Below are 10,779 nucleotides of genomic sequence, written 5' to 3'. Positions count from 1 at the left end.
CAGGCGGATCGCTGTGAGTTCGAGGCCAGCCTGGTCTACAAAGTGAATCCAGGACAGCCAAGGCTACAACACAGAGAAACCCTGACTGGAAAAGCCAGAAAGAAAAGGAAAGCGCATACTATTGTTTTTACACCATCCTTATTTCTTTGAGTTTGCCCCGGTACTCAGTTCGTTCAATGTCTCCTCTGTCTTGGTTGCTTTTACCCTGACTGCCTAGAAGCCTTGTGACAGGCGGCAAAGAGAAAGAAAGGTATGCCCCGTGTCGGAAATTCCAAGAACACATTGCAGGAGACGTGTTTACGCTAACCAACCAATTACCTGTTGTTTAATCTGAAATTCAAATTGAGCCTGCATCCTTTTTTATTTGTTAAACCTGGTGGCATCGGTTGGAATGTTCCAGTCCAGAACACACCTGTGCTGGTCGAGATGCAATCAGAGGCATCTGTTGGGGGTGAGTGATGAAAGGAAGTGGCCTCGCTTAACAGACTGTCATCTCTGAACACAGTTCCAGGCAGGAACTACCACAGTAGGGGCCAGAGGACATGAGGCTCTGGTGTGGAAATGACCTGAGTTCTATCACATACTAGTTGCGTGACCTTGGGCAAGTGACTAGCCGTCTCTGGGTCTCAGTTTGCAAATCTGTAAGATCTGGCATACTGCACTAGGGGCCAAAGGAGAGAACACTGGCCAGGCGCAGTGGCGCACACCTGTAATCCCAGCACTCTGGGTGGCAGAGACAGGTGGATCTCTGAGAGGTGGAGGCCAGCCTGGTCTACAAAATGAGTCTGGGACAGCCAGGGATACACACAAAAAGACCCTGACTTGGAAAAAGAAAGGAGAAAACACTCTAAAGACACTCAGCAGTGTAGTGCTTGGCACATAATAATTGCTCAATAAATGATCTCAGATTTAGCAATTCAGGGCAGATGTGCTGTTTGTGGGGATCAATTAGAAGTTACTCTAAGAGAAAGAATTACAGCATTATTAAATCAAAGTTAGGCACATTTACGAAAACGAAGAGCCTGAAGCTTACTGTCTTTACCAAAGTAGAACAGCAAGCCAGAGACAAAGGTTTGGTTTGCCTTGGTTTTGCATGAGAAAAGTCTCAATTGGTAGACTAGCTTGGAACTCAGTATGAAGAAATGAGTGGCCTCCAACCTGTAGAGACTCTCCTGCCTCTGCCTCCTGAGTGCTGGAATAACAGATGCACACCACCACACCCAGCCTATTTTTGTTTTTTTAAGAAGTAGAACAAGAGGGCTGGACCTGTGGCTTGGTGATACTGTACTTGCCTGGCATGCATGGGATGGGTAGCAGGGGATGAGGAAAAAGGGCAGAAAGAAACTGAATAGAGAGAAAATATGCATGTGAATCACATGTGGGGATACACACACACACACACACACACAATTTTATGGTTGTGATCACCACAAAATAAGAAACTATCTTAGGGGCTGGAGAGATGGCTCAGTGTTTAAGAACACCAACTGCTCTTCCAGAGGTCCTGAGTTCAATTCCCAGCAACCACAGGGTGGCTCATGACCATCTATAATGAGATCTGATGTGCACTGACTGTATACACAATAAATAAACAAATCTTTAAAAAACAGAAACTATATTCAAGAGTTGCAGCACAGCATTAGAAAGGTTGAAAACCAGCCAGGCGCTGGGCATGGTGGTGCACGCCTTGAATCCCAGCACTTGGGAGGCAGAGGCAGGTAGATCTCTGTGAGTTCGAGGTCAGCCTGGTCTACAAAGCAAGTCCAGGACAGCCAGGGCTATTACACAGAGAAACTCTGTCTTGGAAAAAAAAAGTTGAAAATCACTGGCGCAGTGATGTGTGTGTGTGTGTGTGTGTGTGTGTGTGTGTGTGTGTGTGTGTTAGGTGATGGTGTGTCAAATGATTTACTCCTTGGATTGTTGTCAGCAATGTTCAAGAAATACATGTATATGCCATAGCGGCCCCTCAAATTAGCCATCCTATTTTCAGCTGTTATGGTGGCTTACGCTTAGAATTCCGGCATTTGGGAAGCTGAGGCACGAGGATTGGGAGTTTGATGCCGAAGATCTTAATAACACAATGAAATACACACAAGCACACACACACTTCCCTATTTGAGGATGGTGGAAAATCAAGGGTCAAAAATATTAAGAAATTTGGCTAGGACATCCAGAGCTGAGGACCCAACCCAGGGCACTTGCTAGACAAGTGCTGTACCACTGAGCTAAATCCCCAACCCCAGCCAGGACATCTTAAGGCAATGGAGAATAGCCCAGCCACAGTGAAATCGAGTGTTTAACCCTGGCCTCATCTTCCAGACACACCCCCCTCACCTTAGCGAACTGCTAGGGATTGGACCCCAACTCTGTATCACTCTGCAGACACATTTCTTCTCTCAGGAGTCCCTGAGGTTCCAGGGATTGTATCACTATTCATCATTTTGCAGACAAAGCACCCTGAGATTCTAAGCCAGTGTGGTTCTCAACTTTCCTAACGCTGCGACCCTTTAGTATAGCCCTTCACATCGTAGTGACCCCCCCAAACATAAAGTTATTTTAGTTGCTACTTCATAACTGTACTTTTGTTACTGCTATGAATTGTAATGCAAATATTTTTGGAGATAGAAGTTTGTCAAAGGGGTCGAGACCCACAGGTCGAGAAGCATCGATCGAAGGAGGTAAAAGCAACTTTCCAAGGTCACATAGATGAGCTTAGAACTGAGCCAAGGAAGCTCTGGCTTCAACATTATCTTCAAAAAAGAGACCCTTCGGCTATCCTTCTCCCTAGATCACTGTAGGGGAGCAGAAGTGGTCCCTCCATCTGCAGTAACACCTCCATGCCCCTCCTTCCAGCAAGCAAGCCCACGTTCTGTGCATCCCAGACCCCTGGAAGAAGTCCAGCAGTACAGACAATGCTCAGCCCTAGTGGGCAGCAGAGAGGGCGGGGCCTGGGTGCTGAGCCGGCAAGGGGATGGGGGGAGGCGGCGGGGGGGGGGGGGTGGGCGGGGGGGGGGGGGGGTGGGGGGGGGAGGGAGAAAGGGTGGAGGAGGAGCTGGGGTCAGAACTCACGCCCTAGGGAGGAGGCTCCTGAGGGCTGAGCCTTTCCAAGAGAAAGAGTGCATTCAGAGCCTAGAAGGAAAAGGAAAAACCTCTGGTGTTTGACAAGGGGAGAGGAAGGGGGGCCGGGTGGGCGATGCCGATTTGATTCTCTGCTCAACTGTCGCTTTAGCAAGGCCTGGCAGGAAAGCCAAGGAAAAGAGGATGTCTGGGGACAAAGGCTAAAAGGGGAGGGCTGGGGGGAAAGGCAGGGCCATTGAAGGCTGAGCGTTTGCGAGACAAGGCCAGGGAGAGAGCTGGAAGACCGAGACTATACACGCGGCCTGAAGCAAGGTGCTTCTGAGAAGATCCTGGGCAGCAGAAAAGAGGGGGTCATTGACGTGGGGTGGGAGCGACAGGAAGGGGCTCTGGATTCTGGAGGTGACCTCTAAAGGTCACCAAGGCAGGGTCTAAAACCAGTGGCCTGTGAAGTACCAGTCAATCATTGACCAGTCTAGGGGGCACAGAAAGTGGTGTGTGTGTGTGTGTGTGTGTGTGTGTGTGTGTGTGTGTGGTGTGTGCTTGCATGCTTCCTTCTGCCTACCTCACCAGTTAGCCCTCAGGTCAGAGCCTTGAAAACAAACAGAGAAAGGGAGGGGACAGTCTGGTCCACAGTCCGAGGTCCATGCCACAATCTAGGGTCTACTACGGAGGAGTCTTGGGACTGAGGTGCCACTTGCAAAGTGTGTGTATGGATTAGTTACTGGGAAGGAGTCCCCATGGTAGGCACAAAGCCTCTGGTGCCAGAGGAAAATAACTCAGAAGCTTCTGATGGGAAAAATATTTTTTCCCTAAAGATGGGCTTTTTTTATCCCTGAGGTGGTGATATAGGCCTTTAATCCCAGCACTTGGGAAACAGAAGCAGTCACATCTCTGTGAGTTCGAGGCCAGTCTGGTCTACAAAGCATGTCCAAGACAGCCAAGGCTACACGGAGAAACCCTGTCTCAAAAAAAAAAAAAAAAAAAAAAAAAAAAAAAAAAAAATCAAAAAATTAAAAAGGTTTTTGTTTTTGGTTTTCACACTGTGCCCAGCAAGATGACCTTTTTGGAATAGGGGTCACCTAAGCACTACGACTGATTCTTAACCCAAGCTAACCTCTAACCTCAAGGACAGTGCTCAGTTTCCAACTAGGTGGACCCTGGGCCTGTTGGTATCTCCTTAGTCCCTCTCAGCTACATTCAGGAATGCAGGCCCAAGGTCCTGGAATTCCGTTTGTCACTCAAACCTGCTTTAGAACAAAAATGAAGCCCTGACAGCAAAACCAAGTCGTTAAAAACAAACAAACAAACAAAACAAAAAACAAACAAACAAACAAACTTCAAGGACTCACTAGGATTTTATGTGTATGTTAGGTGTGTAACATCCATCCTTACCCACGTGTGCAAGGCTGTGCTAGGCACTGGTCTGTGAGGCTGTTTGTGCTGCTTTGCAATCGTCCTTAGCCCTTTTCAGAGTCTTTCCTCAGCCACTTAGCCTGTAATCTTGAATCGGGCTCTACTTCACATCTGGAGTATGAGAGACTTGCACAGAATGCTCCCGTGTCTGTGGCAATAGGATTTTGACATGTCATCCAATCTGATTTTGAACTCCTAAACTCAAGCCACGCTACAATCTCCGCCCCCCCCCCCCCCCCACCCCTCCCAACCCTCCGAGCCCCCCCTCCCCGCCCACCCCCGTAGCCAGCTGACACCTGGCTTCTCATCGGTATTTTAGGATTTGGCATGGAGATGATGACCCTTGAAACTCCCATGCTTGTCTCCTGAGAGCCCTGCTGAGGCATCCCTTCCTCAGCTTTGGGATTCCTTGTTTCATAAGCTGAGTGGTGTGTCCCGTTCCCCCCACCCCTCCCTTCCACTGTGCCGCTTAGCCCTTTGAGGCCCCAAGCACTGGATTACAGGGTGGGTGTGAATGAGGATTCTGTCTCTGGCTTTGTAAGAGAAGGTGAGGAAACTTCTAGAGCTTCCTCTAGCAATCGTGAAGTCCTGCCTGGATGCTTTGGTTTCAGGTGGCGGTATCTTCCCTTTGCCCCTTACGACCAACCACTCGCCTCCCTCTTTCAGTTCTGAGGACAGAACCCAGAGCCTCACAAGCTAGCTGAACACTTCACTGCTGAGCTCTATGCCCACTCACTGATTTAACTTTGAGACAGAATCTCACAAAATTGCCTAAAATAGCCTTGAACTCACTCTATAGCCCAGGCAGGCCTTGAACATGTGATTTCCCCCTGCCACAGGTTCCAGAGGAGCCGGGACCTGTCTTAAATTAAAGCAAAAGAAAATAATATAAGCCGGGCGTGGTGGCGCATGCCTTTAATCCCAGCACTCGGGAGGCAGAGGCAGGCGGATCACTGTGAGTTCAAGGCCAGCCTGGTCTACAAAGCGAGTCCAGGACAGCCAAGGCTACACAGAGAAACCCTGTCTCAAAAAAACAAAAAAAACAAAAAAACAAAAAAAAAAAAAAAGAAGAAGAAGAAGAAGAAAATAATATTTTTAAAAAATCACAATTTCGCCGGGCGTGGTGGCGCATGCCTTTAATGCCAGCACTCGGGAGGCAGAGACAGGAGCATTTTGTGCCATGTGGGTGCTGGGAATTGAACCCAAGTCCCCTGGAAGAGTGGCCATGGCTCTTAACCACTGAGCCACCTCTCCAGCTTCAGAGGCGGTTTCTGAAGATGGTTTAAAAAGTATAAAAGTGCAAGAATGAAGATTTTCCTTTATGCTAGGTGGAATGGTGGACACCGTTCATCCTTGAAAGGCAGAGGCAAGTAGATCTTTGAGTTCAAGGCCAGCCTGGTCTACAGAGCGAGTTCTAAGTCAGCCAGGGCTATACAGGGAACCTTGTCTCAAAATGGGGGAAAAAAAGCAGGGGTGGGGGGGAAAGGTGGCATTTTCTTTTGCTTCTATGTTTTCCTTCTTCTCCACAAAGCCAGTAATTATTTCTACATACATACATACATACATACACATATATATATTCTTTACTTATAATTAATTTAGTTTTTTGAGATGGTTTTACTATGTAGCTGTGGCTGGTCTAGAATTCACTATGTAAACCAGGTTGGCTTTGAACACACCTCTACCCTCCTCCTTGAGCCCCTACACCTTGCCTGACATAATACTCTTTAAACTAACACGCACAATAGGTACTCTTCTTTTTCTTCACTTGAGTAATGTATAAGTGTGTGCGTGTACATTTTGCATTTTATACTTAACAAAACCATTGTGAAGATTTTTTACATGTCAGATCATGACTCCTATAGCCTATTGTTATGAATTTCTAGTCCGCATTCCATTGTAGACATCGCCTCAATTTATAAAATTCATTGTCTGGTGACAGATACTCAGTTTTGTTTTGTTTTGTTTTTTTGAGACAGGGTTTCTCTGTGTAGCCTTGGCTGTCCTGGACTCACTCTGTAGACCAGGCTGGCCTTGAACTCACAGAGATCCGCCTGCCTCTGCCTTCCGAGTGCTGGGATTAAAGGCATGCACCACCATGCCTAGCCAGATACTCAGTTTTTACTGCCCCCCCCCCTTCTTTTTGAGACAGGATCTGCTCTGGAACCTGCTACATAAGCCAGGCTGCCTCTGAACTTACAGATACTTACCTGCCTCTGCTTCCCTCCAGAGTCCTGAGGTTAAAGGTGAGCACCACCAAGCCTAGCCTTCTAGCACGTTACACTTGGGTGGGTATGCACAGAAGAGAAAGCTTGGTTAGATGGCAAATGTGCATGGCAGTCAAATTACTCTACAGAGCACAGCATGCTATTGACCTAGCTGTGCTGTTACCTCAGCGTTCTCTTTGGTCACTTGTTCCTTTCAATGCTCAGCACACTTCCCACCACCTTGTAGAGCCGGCAGCAGGAGCCCTTCCTGTGCACTGCTTCCCAGTGTTTGCTCTAAGAATGCGGCCAGCATGCTATGAGCCCTCGTCACACCACGCAGTCGGCTTCCCCTCTCTCCTCCCAGGACTCAGAACCGTTCTCTTTAAGGGCAAAGCAAAGTTCTGGGGATTGAACACAGGACCTTGAATGAGTGCCGGGAACCTCCCTCTGTCCTGCATGGCTTAGTCCTGGAAACCTGACTAAGGTAATAAGGGAATGAAGAAAAAACAGACCCTCAGACACACTTACAGCAAATCTGGGAGGGGGGATGGGCTGCGCTTGCTCACTGCTGGGCATGAACTGTACATGTCCATGTGTCTAGTATGTACAGCAGAAGGACGACCTACTCAGCCTCAGTAGGAAGCCTTCCTAGGGCAGCAGGGTCAGTAGTATTTCCGCCACAGAGAAGCTTTGCCATTCTTCTGAGCCTCATGGAGAGGAAAAGGGTTGCCAGTTTCCGTGGGTCTGAGGCATTATTGTGCCATGTCGACAACACATATTTACCCAGAACCTCTTTGGCTTCATCCGCCCCTTACACGTTCACCCGGGGCTTCCTGGCCTCCCCTGAGCCACTTCATCTGTTTTCTCCCATCACTACTGCAATGACAGCCACACGGTAGGGATCAATAAAGCCAGACTGAAAGAATGTGCCCGCAACTTTTCAGCCTATGACTCACACAGAAAACCAAATATGAATTTGAAAGGGGGTTAAGTAAATAGGATGCGATATGAAAAGCCGCTCCAGGCTGAAGACCCGAGAAAGGGGCACACCTGGTCATCGTTATCAGGGACAACATTCTAGACCTGTCCCAGGAGACAGCACCTGGGGCACACCTGGTCATCGTTATCAGGGACAACATTCTAGACCTGTCCCAGGAGACAGCACCTGGGGCACACCTGGTCATCGTTATCAGGGACAACATTCTAGACCTGTCCCAGGAGACAGCACCTTGCCAGAAGACAAAAACAAAACAGGGAGAGACAGCTCAGTGGGTAAAGGGACTTGTTGCCAAGACTGACCATTTGAGTTTGATCTCTGAGACTCATATGATGGAAGGAGGGACGTCCCACGGGTTGTCCCCTGACCTCAGCATACTGTAGCATGTGCACTCCAGCCCCGTCACCAACAAAGAAACCATACATACACACACACATACACACATACATACATACATACATACGAAATAACAATGAAGTCACTCATAGACCTAACTTGCTTTCCTTCGTGATTCATAAGCGGACTGGCCCATTCTTTTAACTAGAGCGCAGGCTCACACTGGTACTAGTGAACCTTGGCTCTTGTAAAGTGGAAACAAAGAAACAAAACAAGAGAAAAAACACGGACTGAAGTCGGCACAATGCAACAGGACAAGAGAAAAGCAGCGCGGGATCACTCTCCTTCCTTCTGGTCCTAGGGTTGAACTCAGGGCCTCACACACTCTCAGCAAGTGCTCTGCCACTCACCTGTACTCCCAACGGTTTCCCTTTCCTTTTTGTAAGGATCAAAGTAGAGAATTCTTTACTAAGATGATTCAAGTACACCGGGACTGTCTGTTTTTAGTAGCAGCTGGAGTCCCTCAGGCTAAATGCTACATAAAATCAAACTCCATGTTGCCTTGCTCTGGTTTCTCAGGGCCTCATGCAGGAGCTCAGTCCTAAGGATGGCCTCCATAAGTGGTTTAACAGCTGGATAGAGACCAGAAGTCTCCACTGGAATTTTTTTCTTTCTTTCCAATCCCTGAGAGTGTTTTTATGTATTCTTTTTTTTTTTTAATTTAATTAATTAATTTATTTATTTATTTTGGTTTTTGAAGACAGGGTTTCTCTGTGTATCCTTGACTATCCAGGACTCATTTTGTAGAGCAGGCTGGCCTCGAATTCACAGTGATCCACCTGCCTCTGCCTCCCGAGTGCTGGGATTACAGGCATGTGCCACCACCGCCAGGCTGTTTTTATGTATTCTTATTGTTGTGCATATGTGTTCATTGTGTGTGTGCCACAGCTTACATGTAGATGTCGGAGGGCAAATCTGTGGAGTTGGTTCTCTCCTCCCTGAGTACTGAGAATACAACCCAGGTTACCAGGATTGTGAGGGAAGAGCCTTCATGCCAGACAGTTTTAAGTTGTTCATATAATGATGATAATAATAATAATAATAATAATAATAATAATAATAATAATAATAATAATAATAATAAAAGAGGAGGAGAAAGGCTCTCAAAGTGTCTTACAAGAAAGGCAAAGTTTGCCAGGCATGGTGGCACACGCCTTTAATCCCAGCACTCGGGAGGCAGAGGCAGTGGATCACTGTGAGTTCGAGGCCAGCCTGGTCTACAAAGTGAGTCCAGGACAGCCAAGGCTACACAGAGAAACCCTGTCTCAAAAAACCAAAAAAAAAAAAAAAAAAAAAAAAAAAAAAAAGCCAAAGTTCTACTTTAGTGCCAAAGGTCAACAGGAAAGAAAGACTCCATCCGTTATGGGAAAAAACACGCCGCTGCACATTAGCCTGCCAGTGTTAACAGCCACCCTCAAAAGATGGCCTTTAATTGATAACAGAAAAACAAGCAAAGCGAGAGGGCCGGTGATCTAAGCCAGACAAGAACAGGAGGATCTGAAGACACGGGCTTTTGACGTGGATCTGGGCACCGGCGTAGAGAGCAGCCGGCCAGGTCTTGCAGAGTTGAGAGGTTATAGTAAAGAATTTTTTCAGAATGAACCTCATGGGTCAATTCTGAATTTTAGAAAATCGAGATGCGGTTAGTTTTTGTTTGTTTCTTGTCAGACTGACACAAGCTAGGGTCATCTGGGATACAGATACCTCAGTTAAGAAAATAAACCCCAGCTGGGCGTGGTGGCGCACGCCTTTAATGCCTGCACTCGGGAGGTAGAGGCAGTGGATCACTGTGAGTTCGAGGCCAGCCTGGTCTACAAAGCGAGTCCAGGACAGCCAAGGCTACACAGAGAAACCCTGATTCGAAAAACCTAAAAAGAGCAGGGTGGTGGTGGCGCACGCCTTTAGTCCTAGCACTCGGGAGGCAGAGGCAGGCGGATCGCTGTGAGTTCGAGGCCAGCCTGGCCTACAAAGTGAGTCCAGGACAGCCAAGGCTACACAGAGAGACCCTGTCTCAAAAAACTAAAAACAAAAAAACGAAAAACCTAAAAAGAAAAGAAAGAAAATAAATGCCTCCTTCAAATTGACCTGTAGGATACTCTCTGGCTTAATAATTAATACGGTGCCAACCCTAGGCATGTGGTCCTGGGTGCTATAAGAGACTAAGCAAGTGAGCAGGCAGCACTCTTTTGGGGCCTCAGCTTCAGTTCTTACCTCCAGCCTCCTGCCCAGGCTTCCCTCAGTGTTGGGCTGTTATCAGTGCCCTAAGACGAACCTTTCCTTCCCAAGTTGCTTTTGGTCATGCTTTTAAGCACAGTAAGAGAAAGCTAAGTAGAGCAGAAATGCCTATCGGAGGGAAACCAAAATAGAGACAAGGACACCTGTTAAATTCTGCAGCTATTTTAACGACAGTGTCTTTAATCAAGATAATGGCACAAGAAATGAGAGAATTGGCGCGCCCAGAACATTTGAAAACTGGAATCTAAGTGCGCGAGTGCCAGAAAGGGGTCCGCTTTAAACAGAGATCATGGAGAAAGAAGGGAGAAAACACACTTAATTTGCTCCTGAACAAAAAAACCGCTCCTTCCCCTTTGAACGCTGTAGAGTAAGAAGAGGTAGCAGATTCAAGATGGGTTACCCGCCCACTAGAATCCGGGAATTTTTATTTAAAGTGGGCGGCCGTCAGAGGCG

This window comes from Acomys russatus, chromosome 16, assembly GCF_903995435.1.
Source record: "Acomys russatus chromosome 16, mAcoRus1.1, whole genome shotgun sequence".
Classification (NCBI taxonomy): domain Eukaryota; kingdom Metazoa; phylum Chordata; class Mammalia; order Rodentia; family Muridae; genus Acomys; species Acomys russatus.
This window is presented reverse-complemented; position numbering follows the sequence as displayed.